The sequence below is a fragment of the Staurois parvus genome, unplaced genomic scaffold, assembly GCF_062004578.1.
Source record: "Staurois parvus isolate SC_StPar_1 unplaced genomic scaffold, SC_StPar_1.0 ptg001044l, whole genome shotgun sequence".
Classification (NCBI taxonomy): Eukaryota; Metazoa; Chordata; class Amphibia; order Anura; family Ranidae; genus Staurois; species Staurois parvus.
The window spans coordinates 681030-697479 of NW_028318840.1; the positions used below are offsets into that span (position 1 = coordinate 681030).

Here is a 16450-nt window from a genome sequence, read left to right on the forward strand (position 1 = left end):
GCTACATTATGAACAGAATGTGATACTCAGAAAAATTTCCAAAAATTATGCTTTATTACACATACAAATTTGACATATGGGCAATCGCCCTGGTTTACCATTACCTCAGTATGAGACAATACACACAGACCTAAAACCATATAAAATGACACCAGAACCGGTCTAAATGCATGTGCAACAAGGACAATGACTACAAGAGTCTAAAGTCCCTGTAGCACTGGCCCCATAAGATACCCCTGGTACCTTTTTCATAGGCTTTTTTGAGTTTGAGCAAGGACACAGGGGCCCCATGATCCCCTATTGCTCGGGGGCCCCATGAGTTGTCAGTCCGCCCCTGGCAGGAAGTGAAAGGAAATCCCTGCAAATTAACCATTTCAATACCGGGCAATTTTACACCTTCCTGCCCAGGCCATTTTTCAGGTTTCAGCGCTCTCACACTTTGAATGACAATTGCGCGGTCATACAACATTGTACCCAAACTAAAATTTTATCATTTTGTTCACACAACTAGAGCTTTCTTTTGGTGATATTTAATCACCGCCAGGGTTTTTATTTTTTGCTAAATTAACAAAAAAAGACCAAACATTTTGAAACAAAAACACGCTTTTCTTTGTTTCTGTTATAAAAGTTAACAAATAAATAATTGTTCTTCATAAATTTAGGCCGAGATGTATTCTGCTACATGTCTTTGGTGAAAATAACCCAAATTAGGATGTATTATTTTGTTTGTAGGAAAGTTATAGAGTTCACAAACTATGGGATAGATCTGAATATTGATCAATCCTGAAGTACTGACAGCCAATCTAATTTCTTGAGGTCCAAGAATGTCAGGACAGTACAGATATCCCCAAATGACCACTTTTTGCAGAGTAGACAGTCCGACATACTTCATAAGAGGAATGGCGAGTTTTTTGAAGTTGTATTTTTTTTGTCATAATTTTTCAGAAAATTAAAAAATTAAAAAAAATATTTTCACTATTTTTCTTTTTACATACTGTCACCAGTGCAGTACAGCATCATCATATAACTGGCATGGCGGTGATCAGAGATACTGACTGGTGACAGTATGAAAAAAAAATGTATATATATATTTATTATTTTTAATTTTTTATTACATTTTTTTTTTTTTTTTTAAGATTTTTTTTTCATATTTTACTATGACCAAAGTAGTACATAGTAACATTGTACTACTTTGGGGAAGTGATCAGTATTTTTTTTTTTTTTTTTACACAATTTGCTTATAGCAAAGAATTACTTTGCTATAAGCAAGCATTTACCTGAATGACATCGATTCATTCAGGTTTTTTTTTTTTTTTTGTGCTTAGCTGTGATTTGGCCACAACTAATCACATGACATGTGCATGTGACCTGCTGTGACCATTCACAGCTAGACACTAGTATATAATGGATGGCATGAATGAAGCCATCCATTGTATACAACTGTCATGTGACCTGCTGTGATTGGTCACAGCAGGTCACATGGTACCAGCAACAGGGGCCAGTACTCAGATCTGTCTCGGCCGTGTCCGAGGTACGCGGCCGGTGATAGATCGTGCCGCTGCGCGGCTCTGCAACTGCGCAAACTGTGCATGTGCGGGAGGACGCCAAATGGCGAACACCCCGGAAAGCTAATGCATTTTTGCGGCCGCCAAACGGCTATAGGCCGGGCGGCTAATGGTTAAGGGAATCCCCAGGTCACCATAACTAGTGTCCCCATGGGATGATTTCCCCTCTATTACTTTTCTGGGGAAAACCCAAAATTTGGGATTTTTTTTCTTTTACTTTCACTTTCAATGATAAGGGTAAACAGGACATATAGAGAGGGTGAATCTCTCTGACAGGACACAGACAGAAATAAAACCTATTAGGTGTTCTAATCCCTCTCCACTCTATCCAAAATAAAAAAAAAACTATTTTGCCTTTTAGTTATACTTTCAGCAATGGCAGCCACCATGTTTTTTTCCAAATTCTATTGGCTTTGTGAAACTGTTATTTAAAGGTTGACACCACCCAGGATCACTGTGTTTTGGATGGTTGCTGGCGAGTCAAATCACACGCTGGAGCTTCAAAACTCTCAGGCAATCAGAAGGCGAGATATCACTTCTATTCTCCACTATTACAGGAGAATCCATTAAAGGAGACATATGACTTGGTAATGGCTGTGACGTTGGGTGGAGCTGGGGCTTATCCCAGCTCTTCCAATGTCACAGCCATTACAAAATCAATATGGATCTGTCAATTAAATCTCTTGTGGAGTAAAATACTGTGGAATAGTCCTTGGTGGAGACATAACCTGGGATTACTCACCAGTGGAGTCTCCAAAAGGCATTAGAAGCGGTTGGTGATTTGACTTGTCTGTGCCTTTCCAAAAATGTCAGCATATCAATTTTGGGTAGAGTTGCCCCTTTAAAGAGACTCTGTCTCCTCTTGCCCATTCATGGAGATATGAAAGGAACTATTTAAAGCCCACCCTCACCATTTATTACTTCACTTCACCTTCTTTCATGGCTGCCATCACAAAAATATTTGGTGTCAGCTGATGTTGGAGCAGTGACATCACCCCCTTTATCATGTGATAGGGCTCGGTCCCAACAAATGTCTCTTAAGTTCAAGCACTACATTGTGCGATTAGAGCTCATGCTCCCCCATACTAGAAACACTATGTATTTTGGGATGGCAGGCACCAGGGGCGGATTGACAACTCGTCGGGCCCCTGGGCAATAGGGGATCATGGGGCCCCTGTGTCCTTGCCCAAACTCAAAAAAGCCTATGAAAAAGGTATCAGGGGCATCTCATGGGGCCCCCTACTGATCCCGGGCCCTTGAGCAGTGCCCGAGTTTCCAAATGGTCAGTCTGCCCCTGGCAGGAACAGATGATGGAGCAGAAGGGTAAGCTGCAAAAATGAGTATGAGGTATGGGCTTTAAATAGACCCTGCAAGGTGACAGGGTCTCTTTAGGTACTGTACTGCATAATTTAAGGTTTTATTTCAAGATTGCTCCCTTTGAATTAGTAGCAAGGGGCGCTTGCATTTACTGATCCCATGAGCGCCTACAAATGAAGCTCTTTATCAAGGACCCTGCTGCCTGATGATCTATACTGCCGTTGATGATGTACATACCATATACCTAGCATTCTAAGTGGGCACCTGCTGCCTAGTTTGATTGGCTGATAACCAACCATATGGAAGACCCAGGCAAACAGGGAAGCAAAACTGGATGTAAACTTTACTTTTTAATTTGCTTGTTATGTCATCAAGATGGGTCGATGTCTCAGATGGTCTTTGCGGATGGTTTCTTGACAACAGACCTAATTTTCTGTGAAGATGAGCAGGTAAAACATTCATAAGAATGATGCAAACAATGATCCATTGTGGTCAACATGTTTATTAGAAGCTGATTAGTGACTTGATTGGTTGATGACTTGAGACTCTCTCAGATTGAATTAAAATTGTGCAATGTGAATGTACACTTCAGTTTTTAATTGTGAGTCACCAAGATGGGCAGGTTGTCTCAGATGTTTTTAATGCAGATGAGCACTTGACAGTCAACCTAATTTTATGTGAAGATAAGTAGATATAAGGTTCAAAAGAATATAGCAAATGGTGGTCCATTGTGGTCAAAACATTCATTAGAAGCTGGTTGGTGAATTTATTTTTTGGTGTCTATCCCAAATTTTCAGAAACAAATGTGCAACATCTGGATGTACACTTCAATTTCTAATTAGCTTGTGATGTTATCAAAATGGGTGGCTGTCTCAGATAGCTGTCATACAGACGGGTTCTTGATAACCAACCTAATTTTCTATGAAGATAAGCAGGTATAATGTACTTAAAAATAAAGAAAATGATGGTCCGTTGTGGTCAACATTTTATTCAAGCTGGTCAGTGATTCAAACTATTGGTACCCATCTTAAAATTTCAGTAAAAGGGTGCAACATGGATATGCACTTCACTTTTGGTTAGCTTGTGATGTCACCAAGAAGGGCAAGCTGCCATTGATGGTCTTCATGTGGATGGGCTCTTGACAACCAACCTAATTGTCTGTGAAGATAATCATATATAGCATTCATAAGAATAAAACAAATTGTGGTCCATTGTGGTCAAAACTTTTATTAGAAATTGGTTGGTGATCTGACTTATTGATGCTTATCCTGACAATTTCAGCAAACTTGTGCAAAATGTTGATGTATGTAAGGAAATATGTCTTATTAACTGGCATCCATTTTGTATAATGCCCACATTTCTAGATGTGTGAACAGTTTGTTTCAGTTTTGTAACTTCTCTCACGTTGTTTTAGACTAGTTTCATTTCTGTAAACGGAACTACCTTATATGGTATCCCTCAACTATTTGCAGTTACTGTTCTTCACGTAACTATATTGATAAGAATGGAATGTTTTATTGGTCATCCTGAGATTAAGCAACGCCTACTGAGTTCTTTATAAACATTCTTGTCATGCATTAAACTTTCAGAGAATTAGCTTGCACACTTCTGTGTCTAGAACTTTATTTCTCCCAGGCCTGGGGATGTAAATAACTAGCACAGGGGCTACAGACATAGGTTGAATCCTTGCAGTGTACACTTCAGTTTTTGTTAGTTTGTGATGTTATCAAGATGAGCAAGCTGTCATAGATGGTCTTCTTGCAGATGGGCTCTTCACAACAAACCTAACTTTCTGTGAAGATAAGCAGGTGCTGTATAGCAATCATAACAATAAAACAAATGGTGGTCCACTGTGGTCAAAACTTTTATTAGAAACCGGTTGGCGATTTGAATTATTGGTGTCTATCCTGAAAATGTTAGGAAAACTCTGCAACATGTTGATGACCACTTCAGATTTGATTCGCTTGTAATGTTATCAAGATGGGCAGGCTGTCATTGATGGTCTTCATGCAGATGTGCTCTTGACATCCAACCTAATTGTCTGTGAAGATAATCAGATATAGCATTCCTAGGAATAAAACAAATGGTGGTCCATTAAGGTCAAAACCTTTATTAGGAACTGGTTGGTGATTTGATTTATTGGTGTCTATCCTGAAAATTTCAGGAAAACTGTGCAACATGTTAATGTACACTTTAGTTTTTGATTAGCTTGTTATGTCATCAAGATGGGTAGGCTGTCATAGAAGATCTTCATAAAAAATTAGGTTGGTTGCAAGAGCCAATCTGCATGAAGACTATCAATGACAGCCTGCCCATCTCGATGAGCTAATCAAAACTGAAGTGGACTTCGACATTTTGCCCAGTTTTGCTGAAATTGTCAGGATGGGCATTGACAACTCAGATCACCAACCAGCTTCTAACAGAAATTTTGACCACAATGGACCATCATACTTTATTCTTATTAATTCTATACCTGCTTGTCTTCATGCAGATGGGCTCCTGACAACCAACCTAATTTTTTATGAAGGCAAGCAGGTATAGAATTAATAAAAATACGAAGATGGTCCATTGTGGTCAAAATGTCTGTTAGAAGCTGGTTGGTGATCTGAGTTGTCAATGCCTATCCTGACAATTTCAGCAAAACTGGGAAAAATGTCAAAGTCCACTTCAGTTTTGATTAGCTCATCGAGATAGGCAGGGTGTCATTGATAGTCTTCATGCAGATGGACTCCTGACAACCAACCTAATTTTTTATGAAGACAATCAGATATAGAATTAATAAGAATAAAGCAATGATGGTCCATTGTAGTCAAAACCTCTGTTAGAAGCTGGATGGTGATCTGAGTTGTCAATGCCCATCCTGACAATTTCAGCAAAACTGGGCAAAATGTCCAAGTCCACTTCAGTTTTGATTAGCTCATTGAGATGGGCTGGCTGTCATTGATGGTCTTCATGTGGATGGGCTCCTGACAACCAACCTAATTTTCTGTGGGTAAGTGGGTATAATGTTTATAAAAGTAAAGAAAATGGTGGTCCATTGTGGACCAATTGCTGGTTGTGATTGTCCATAGCTATTGTTGACTTGACTTATCAGTGTCCATGCCAAGCAAATGGTAGTCCATTGTGGTCAAAACTTTTCTTCATTAAGACGATTTTACTAGAGATAAATTATATGTGGCTGGAATTTTTGTGAAGTGTTTTTTTTTATTCACATTTTGGAGTTCTGTTTATGCATTTTTAAAAAACATTGACCATTGCCTGGGTTCTGCAAGTCTGCTCATTAGCCATAGCCATGGAAAGGCCAGAAAATGGCAGCTCACAGGCACTGACTTTCAGCCAAGATGCCGTATGCGATGTATGAATTATGAGCTCGCGATTTTCCATGAGTGAAATCCCATCAGTCATCAGTCTTTGGTAAAGCACAGCTGGATATTTTGTTGAAGATATTCTTAATGGCCTTGCAATTAAAGGAACACTTCTATACGTTATGATTATCTGGGATCTGCAATCTATCACTGGGTTACAATGTTTCCACTCATCCCGTAGCGTGATGTACGCCATCCTGCAATCTGCATTGATAAGTAGTTGTAGCACAGCTAATGTAAAGGAGTCCCCTGGCGCTACGTGAGATGGTATAATTAATGCGTGGTCTACAGCCATCTCTCACAGGTATTGTAATATGGCGTATGTCTTATAGTCACATAGATGACAAGGCAGGGTGAACGCGGGACTCAGCAATTCATTATGGCTGTTAGCATGCAAATCACGGCACTTTACGGAAGAGTCTTAATTTTTTTTATTCGTACTCTCCAGCATAATAATACTCTTCTCAAATCATTATTGCCTTTTCTGATGCTGATTGGTGAACTAAATGACGATTTTAATGTCCTTTTTTAAAGTTACTTATTTGTGTGCTGCCGATGTTGTCAGCCATGTCATTACTTCAGATTGGTAAAGATGGAATTCTGAGCTCATACCAGCCCTTCCCTTCGTGGTTCTATACTGTAGAATATGGCTGACAGCGAGGATGTCAGGGCAGGAGCTGAGGAACGGACAGGCAGGCCTAATAACAATGTAACGCACTGGATGACGACAACCACCACCCACAGACCAAAGTCCCCCAGGGCCCCTGATGGTGGGGATGGACTTGACGCAGCCAGGAACCAGGTTGCAGCCCCCGAGACACCCCAGTTGCGGTAATGGCCACCGCCAATGGCATGTAGCTGGTGGAAAAGACAATAGAGTAGTCGGGCAGGCCGGGTCGACAACAACGGGACAAAACGGTACAGGACAGCAGACGAGAATCACAGGTCACGAGCCAGGTTCAGCAATGGAAGGTCAGATCAAAGAGGAACACAAAGAATAGTCGAATCACAAGCCGGGTCAGATTCAGGAGAGTCACGAGAGTCAGAACAGAGTTATAGCAACACAAAGACACAAGACACAAGTGCAAAGGGCATGTGCGGACCACAGGCTTATATGTAATCAGCCACACCCCTCTGGGGGATGGACCTCAGAGGCCTGAAGGCATAAAAGATTCCCACCATGCTCTGCAGAAATCCAAGATGGATGCCAGCACATGGAGTAACATAACCTCTGGGAAAAGGTAGGACCTTGACAGAGGACTGTTGAGTTTTCCTTGTATGAAACAGTTATCTTATGCTGCTGCAAAGCCAAGTGTCACAATCAGGGGTCAGGCTCGAAGACCAGTTGCTATAGCAGTGGAAAGGCTCACACCGAAACCAGCAGGATAGGTACACAGGCAGGTCACCGTGGTGGAGGAATGGGCTCACCAGAGGTGCGGAGTCTAAGTACCAACCGGTGTTCAATAGAGCTCCTGATGGTGGAGATGGATTTTGCTGCATGTCATCACCAGGTCGTGGTCCTCAGGAGCACGCCACCAGGAGGTGAGCAAGCGGAGGTCCAGCAGCGTATTAAGCAGGTAAGGATCAAACGGAAGCGGGGTCAGTAAACAAGCCAAGGTCGGTAAGGAGCAGTCGCAGGTTGGGATCAGGAAGAAGCATAGTTGAGAACAAGCCAAGGGTCAATAACGGGCGATAGCAAAATATGGATAATAACAGAGATGTAAAGGAGCACGATACTGGCTGGAGAGCACAATAATCTGGCAAACAGGAAGTGCAGAGACATGGCTTATATCAGGAAGTTTATGGGAGGAGCAAGGGGTTCAAGGTTCATGACAAACAAGGTCAAGGTAGGATCATCCAAATAATTGTCAAGGGAGCTGTCCAGCATTCAAGGTGGCTCAGCAAGAAGAAACATTGCCACTCACCTCAGAAGACCCAGGTCCTGGACTCGGAGATAGAGAGTTGAATGATGCTGGCCTCAAACTGAGGGCATCTAGTGGTAGAAAAAGGTATATGCTGGTAGGAGGAGAGAACAGAGTGAAAGATGCATGAGTTCATCATTCTGCTGCTTCTCTTTTCACAATCCAATCATAGGCTGGGGGCATTTCCAGGATGACCTGGGCTCAGAGAAAGATTTGAATGAGGGCATCTAGTGGCAGAAAAAGGTACTGTAGGGGATATTTAGCTTTAATATTTTATCTTTTTACCTCCTTATAGTAAAAGAGAATCTATTGTTCCTGGTGGGAATCTAATGTTCCTGGATGGGTCTATTGTTGCCGGGGTGGGGGGATTATTGATGGGGGGGTCTTATGTTTCTGGGGGGTCAATTGTTGCTTTTAGGAAGGGGTCTATCCTAGCTGGCTGCTGGGAGATCTATAGTTGGTAGTGGCCTAGTAGTTGCTTGGATGAATCTATTGCTGCTGGGGGGATGTATTCTCTAAAAGGGGCATTACCAGGAGAGGGGGGTAGGGGGTGGAACAAGAGATAGTGCGTGGAAGTGTATAGGAGGAAGAGACGAGGGGTGACTCAAAAGAAGGAAGGAGTGTATATATATATATATATATATATATATATTGTTATTTTTGGCTGCTGGAGTTCTGATTCAAAGACTACCTGAACTCAGGAAGCTGGGCCCAAAAAGGGCAACCAAAAGAGAAGGCATTAGTCACCAGTATTACCTGTAGTCTACCTGCCATTGACTTTTTCCATAGTCACCTAGATTTTTTTTAACCTGACAGGGTAATTTTCGTTCGTGCAGAGTAACTCCTTTTTGTAACTCTTTGGTTAAGCTGTAGTTTGGCTTCAAGTCTACATTCATAGGGATGGTAGAGTACCTGTTTTGATGAAATCTCTCTCCAGTCAACTATTATTTCCCATCTGGGAGGAACCATCAAAGTAAAAGGTGCTATGTTACTCAAACGAGGTAGGCCACATTAGGGTCAATGTGTTGCCTTGTCCGATGGACGGATAAATGTGTACTAATCTAATCCGCTGGTTACACCTTTTCAGATGGTAGGGCTGAAAATTCAGAGCAAACACTCCCATGCAATCTTAGCCTAACACCAAATAAAATTGACACCGCTCAAATGCCATGTTATCCCAGCCAACTGTCCACAATGTTTGCAGGCGCTGTTCGGGTTGAATACTAGTTCATCAGACAAATCAAGGACTGCAACAAAATGGCACCCGCCCAAACACTACCTCAGCATATAGTGAGTTCCTCTTAGTAAAAAAATGGCTTCAGTTTGGTCTCCTACCCATGGGAGAGCCCCCTCTAACATGTTTCGACCAGTAGGTGCTTAATGTATGAGGGGGTTCTCCCTTAGGTAGGAGACCAAACTGAAGCCATTTTTGACTAACAGAAGCTCACTAAATGCTAAGGCAGTATGCAGATGGGCACCATTTTGTTGTAACTTGGCCTAAGAGTTACACAGCATTGCATCTGGAGCAACTTACTCATTTCTCCTTTTTTGGGTTGATTCGTGCTTGATTGTGACACACGTTGGGTAGCGTTGGAGGTGTTCAAGCTGTAATTGTCATTCTACTGATGGTTCCTACTAGTGCCCCCCCCCCTTCCCATTGGGTCAGTCCATGTCCCATCACAGCTCCTGACCAAGATGGTTACATGACGGTGGGGTGCCCTCCAGTTGCCATCTGCTTTTTTGGGCAGTTCATCATCCCTTGCATATGTTTTTCAAAGTTGTGATATGGATTGAACTAGTGATACCATTTCAGATGCCATACCTTGAAGCTTTGTGACCTCTTGAAGAAGTGAACGTTGCTTCACAAAATGTGTTGAGATATTGTGCAGAGAACTTGCGTTATGTAATTCATGGATCATGTAGATTTAGCTTCTTTACCTGTTTACAGTTCATACAAATTTGGTATTTGATGTTAATTGACTTTTTGGAACAATTTTAATATGTCTCTTTTCTAACAACAATAATAAAGAATGTGATTTTTAACTATAATTTAGTCGCAAAGTCCCTTGGGCATTTTCTCTTTAATCTCTCCTCATGGCATGCCGGAACCAGGGGCGGACTGACAACTCATGGGGCCCCCGGGCAATATGTGATCATGGGGCCCCTGTGTCCTTGCCCAAACTCAAAAAAGCCTATGAAAAAGGTACCAGGGGCATCTCATGGGGCCCCCTACTGACCCCGGGCCTCGGGCAGTGCCCGAGTTTCCAAATGGTCAGTCCGCCCCTGGCCGTAACTATTGGCATTGGCAGATAGACACAGCACTCCTCCTATTGCCTCTCAACGCTGCTCACATTGTTTAAGTTGAAGCCCAAAAGAAGGGTTTTCAGCAGGTCAAATATAGATCTATGTGGTTATATAGTTATTTGAGTCCATTTAAGTGCATATCTTCAAAGACCTGATGAAGGGGGAGTCTTATTGCCCCAGAGGCATGTTGGCTTTTTTTATGATTTAAATATGAACAATTAAATGCATCTTGGACCTTTTTGGATCCAAGGATTTTTCGCTATTTGGTTTGGCTGCCCTTTCTATCTCAATGAGGGCGGGCAAAGACACAAAATAATTATGTTTTGCTTGGTTCTAGAAATCGGCTAATTTGCAAATGATTAGCCTTTTAAGCTTGAGGGGCAAAAAATTATAATATTTGGGAATCTATACAACTTTGCCTTAAGAATCGAAAATGAAAGGTTTTGTTGAAACAGAAGTAGTTCTTTAACTATAACATGTTCCTGACTCCCATTGGTTGTCTGCACCGAGCAAGCTACAGATTTTAATCCCATTGCGGAAAGGGGTCAGGTTGAAGATATATAAAGCAGATATGAGCAATGGTACACCCTGTCAGAGCCGAACTACAGCTTATACCAACCTGAACTGCCTCATTACTGCCGAACACTTTAACAGGGCAATTTTGCTTAATGTGTATGCAAAAGAAAAACGGCCACTTAAAAGTTTCATAAAGTACTGAAGGAGTCGCAAACTTCACAACCACTTAGAACAGCAAAAACGAGAAACGACTTTGCTTCCAAATTATCCGTTGAATAAAGGGAGCTCAAATTAATGCAATTTTTGATGACCTTTTCTTTTTTTTAATATTTGGTTTTTATTATATCTTATAGCCAAGGTAGCCAAATTATGACATTACTTTCTAGGAGGCGGAAAGAAGGATAGGCTGCATTTGTAAAGGTTATCCTCTACACTGCTGGAAAATTCTGAACAGTTAAAGTGGAACACCTGCCAAAAACATTCAACCCTTTAGTTGTAATGTATATGGTTTATAAGTAATATATATATTTTTTTTACAACTTTGGCTTAGTCGTTGTACTTATACACCATATAGCCAAATGTTTGTGGAAACCTGACTATCACACGTATATGAGATCGTTGACCTACCCATTTGAGAGCCATAGGCATTCATGTAGAGTTGGTTTCCCTTTGAGGTTGTAACAGCCTCCATTCTTCTTGGAAGTCTTCCCACAAGATTTTGGAGTCTGTAGGAATTTGTGCCCATTCAGCCAAAAAAAATTTGTGAAGTATGGATGAGAAGACCTGACTCGTGATCCTTGTTTTAATTTATTCCAACAGTTAGCAATCACCTACCATATGACCAAAAATATGTGGACTACCTTGTCAAACTTTTGGGTTTAGGTGTTCCCACCAATGGGTACTGTTAAGGCTACAGCATACAAAGAGATTTTAGGCAATTGTTCCTAAACTGTGGGCAATAAGTTTGGAGTTGTACCCCAATTTTGTGTCTATTACAACCTCCACTCATCTAGGATGACTTTCCACAAGATTTTAGAGCGATATTGTGGAAATTTGTACCCATTCAGACAAAATATTATGTGTGGAGTCAGATACAGAAGATGGAAGAGAAGACCTGGCTCACAGTTTGTGTTCCGGTTCATTCCAAAGGTTTCAGTAGGACTGAGGTCAGAACTTTGTACAGGACACTCAAGTTCCTCCACACCAAACTCATTAAACCATTTCTTTATGGAGCTGGCTTTGTACACAGGGACGCAGTCATTGTGGAACAGTAAAGGGTCTCCTCTACGCCACATGTATGGAGGTGCACAATTGCCTAAAATGTCTTTATTTTGGGGTAGCTGTAGGCTAGATCACTGGTAGTTTGTCACATACTTAAATGCTAACGAGGGTGGCTTCTTGCACAGTTCCCATCCGAGTACCCCTGAATAGTAGGACAGAGACTGCAGAGGCAAAGAAAAGGCAGAAGTGCCAAGGTTACATACAATAGTTAGTCTGGCTGAAAAAAGACAAAAGTCCATCCAGTTCAACCATTAAAAAAAAAAAAGTTATACTCCTACACTCACAGTTGATCCACAGGAAGGCAAAAAAACCAGCAAAGCATGATCCAATTTGCTCCTGCTGGGAAACAAATTCCTTACTGATCCCCCGAGAGGCAATCAGATATTCCCTGGATCAACTTTACCTATAAATGTTAGTATCCAGTTATATTCTGTGTATCTAAAAAAGAATCCAGGACTTTTTTGGAGCAATCCACTGGGCTGGTAAGAACCAACTCTTAAGAGTGTAGCTACTGTAATCAGGAACTTTGGAGCACTGTTATCTGATGAGCAGAGGTACAACTGGTGATGCACTGTGGTTGTACCACATTCAGTTAATGGTGAACATCAGAACATACACGGAATCAGATTCAGGAACAGGCAGAGGTCAGCAACAATCAGGCAGCGAGGTACAGAGTCATCAGACAGAAGCGTGGTCAGTAGTCCAGACCTGGGTTGGTAGCAAAGGCAGACAGCAAATATGAGCAGGCAAGGATAATCTGAGAGCAATGTCAGAGAGGTAGCTGGGTTGGTAACAGGCTCACACATGCTCATCAAGACGGGATCATGGGAACAAGGCTGAAGATCATATAGCATAGGACCAGTGAAGGATTCAGGTTTCAATAGGTTGCTTGTCAGCAGTGTACATGTGTGCACCAGGTTTCTGACATAGAGAGGCTAGGAGAGCCTTTTAAATCCAGAAGCGCCTTTAGGGGTAAGTGCTAAATGGTTATAAAAATAAAATAAGCTTAGGGAATAAAAGGGGGGAGAGAAGTACTGACAACCCATGCCAGCCAAATGAATGTGGGTAGGAAGAGAATACTCTCTTATAAGGTTACATTCTATTTGTTCATTTTCAGTTTGAGACCCCTCCCACTCCAACTTCCACCCAACTCTTCTTTCAGCCTGACTCTCCCATATTTATGGGCCAGTCCACCAGTCTACCAAGGCCTCCAAACCTGGAATTGGCTGAACTTCCATGGACATGCAGAGGAGGTCTCAACTCCTTCTTGCTTACTGACTTCTGGAAAGTTTCATGGTCCTCCAGAGCCAGGAGGAGACGAAAGAGAAACAACCTGTTGAGTTATCCAGCTGACCTGCAATAACCCAACCTCAATCACAGACTTACACAGTTACCATGAGTCATACACAATGATTTTACCTGCAATACACTACACTATTCTAGTAGCACACTAGAAGGTGCTACACTAATGCTAGGTACTAGCAGCCAATCACTGATAACTAACAAAGGCCAGCCAGCAGTATGTGAGTAGGATTTGGTACTAGCGGTTTATTATTGGCACCCTACCATGCAAATCTCTATAATGCAGCAGTACATTAAAAATCTATCTATCAACCGACGCTCCTACAGTTTTCTTTCTTCATCCTTGACATTGCTGACTCTTTGTCAGACAAAAATCACAAATTAAAATAATGTATTCTGTCTGACACAACCCCCCTTTGAAATGTTAAAAAATATATTTTTTAGCAGTGTCTGAAAGCCTATAGACATTGATTTCCCCAGTTTCATACTGCAGCAATACACAACGGGGGTGCCGAATGAACTTAATTGCTTTGTGACCTAATTATGCTGTGCGATGTATGACATGTAACCAGTCAAAGTCCCTCCAAGTCCAGAAGACTCTCCGAAAGTGTAAGGAGCAGAGAGACCATAAAAAAAAAAGTGAGGGAACGTTTTCCTGACCTTATTTTCCATGGCAGCTTTATCATTGCAATTAGCATTTATATAGCAGCAACATTCAACACAGTTTACTGCAACATGGGAGTCGCAATACCACAAGTTCTGCATGATAACATCTGGGTTGTGTACATAATTAAATAGCAGTCTGATGTCTCAATGACACCAGTGTGCAGATAGATGAAGTGGTAAAAGGAGGTGTTCAAGGTGTTCGGACTCAGACACACAGGGTGGATACTTGGGCTGTGATTGGATCAGACCACGGTCAATAGTGCTGTGTAAAGACATAGCAGACCACTTGAAGCTTCAGGTAACCAACAAAATACCCAGTTTGGTTATTACAGATCTGTTCAACATGGTGTAGACCAGCCATTCTCAACCAAGGTTCCATGGAATTCCGGTGTTCCTCCAGAGGTTGCTAGTGGTTCCTTGAGCTGTGACTGGTTGACTTCCATCTGATGATGCCTGGATAATTGTATGCCCCAGGCCTGTTGGTGGAGTCAGCAGCATGACACTTACAATATTTTTAGCTGTTAGTAAGGGTGGTATTGTGACCAAGACTGTAAAGGAGGCATTCTTCTCACTGACCATCAATGTAAAGGAGGCATTCTTCTCACTGACCATCAATGTAAAGGAGGCATTCTTCTCACTGACTATCAGTGTAAAGGAGGCATTCTTCTCACTGACCATCAATGTAAAGGTGGCATTCTTCTCACTGACCATCAATGTAAAGGAGGCACTCTTCTCACTGACCATCAATGTAAAGGAGGCATTTTTCTCACTGACCATCAATGTAAAGTAGGCATTCTTCTCACTCACCATCAATGTAAAGAAGGCATTCTTCTCACTGACCATCAATGTAAAGAAGGCATTCTTCTCACTGACCATCAGTGTAAAGTAGGCATTCTTCTCACTCACCATCAATGTAAAGAAGGCATTCTTCTCACTGACCATCAATGTAAAGAAGGCATTCTTCTCACTGACCATCAATGTAAAGTAGGCATTCTTCTCACTCACCATCAATGTAAAGAAGGCATTCTTCTCACTGACCATCAATGTAAAGAAGGCATTCTTCTCACTGACCATCAGTGTAAAGTAGGCATTCTTCTCACTCACCATCAATGTAAAGGAGGCATTCTTCTCACTCACCATCAATGTAAAGTAGGCATTCTTCTCACTGACCATCAATGTAAAGAAGGCATTCTTCTCACTGACCATCAATGTAAAAGAGGCATTCTTCTCACTGACCATCAATGTAAAGGAGGCACTCTTCTCACTGACCATCGATGTAAAGGAGGCATTCTTCTCACTGACCGTCAATGTAAGGAGGCATTCTTCTCACTGACCATCAATGTAAGGAGGCATTCTTCTCACTGACCATCAATGTAAGGGGCATTCTTTTCACCGACCATCAATGTAAAGGGGGCATTCTTCCCACCGACCATCAATGTAAGGGGCATTCTTCTCACTAACCACCAATGTAAGGGACATTCTTCCCATTGACCACCAATATAAGAAGCATTCTTCCTAACGACAGCCAATGTAAGTGGCATTCTTCTTACTGATCTCCATTGTGCGTGACATTCTTCCCAATGACCACCACTATGAGGGGAATTCTTCTCACTTAGCAGCAATGTAAGTGGCATTCTTCTCACTGATCGCCAATGTACGTGGCATTCTTCCCAATGATCACCACTGTGAGGGGAATTCTTCTCACTGAGCATCAATGTAGGGACCATCAATGTAAGGAACAATGTAAGGGAGCCATTCAGACAACACTTTGCATTTTCTCAATGAATAAAGTGTTTTCTAATTGGGTGAGGTGAAGAGGTGGGGCAATGATGCCACCCTCTCCACCTTACCCATTCAGAGAAAGTTTAACTTTAATTGAGAAAATGAGCAACCAATCGGCACAGGACCCAAAAGCTATTGGAGATCAATGGAATAGCGGTGCCTATTACAGTGATTACCAGCATACAAGGATCCCACAGGTATGGCACATACATACTTACATTGGTCTAGCTTGGTCCTGTATTTCTCACCCTTTGAGAGTCTGCTGTTTAGGTCCCTAGGTTCTTTCCCAGTAAACGCCCTCGCAGCCATACGCACACAGTCACTCTTTAGGCTCAGTAATCAGTCTAGGTGTATACTTTTTGTGATTCTCATTGCAGAACGTGAACTTGTATGGGTGTAGAGTAACTGTGGGATACTCCAGCAAAGTTGA

At 41.8% G+C, this 16450-nt stretch overlaps 1 protein-coding gene across 1 annotated transcript in view; it reads left to right on the forward strand.

The window, feature by feature from the left end:
* Positions 1 to 16450, forward strand: part of LOC149440955 (protein diaphanous homolog 2-like) — a 371719-nt gene that overhangs the window by 109622 nt on the left and 245647 nt on the right. The gene's annotated exons all lie outside the window — the stretch shown is intronic.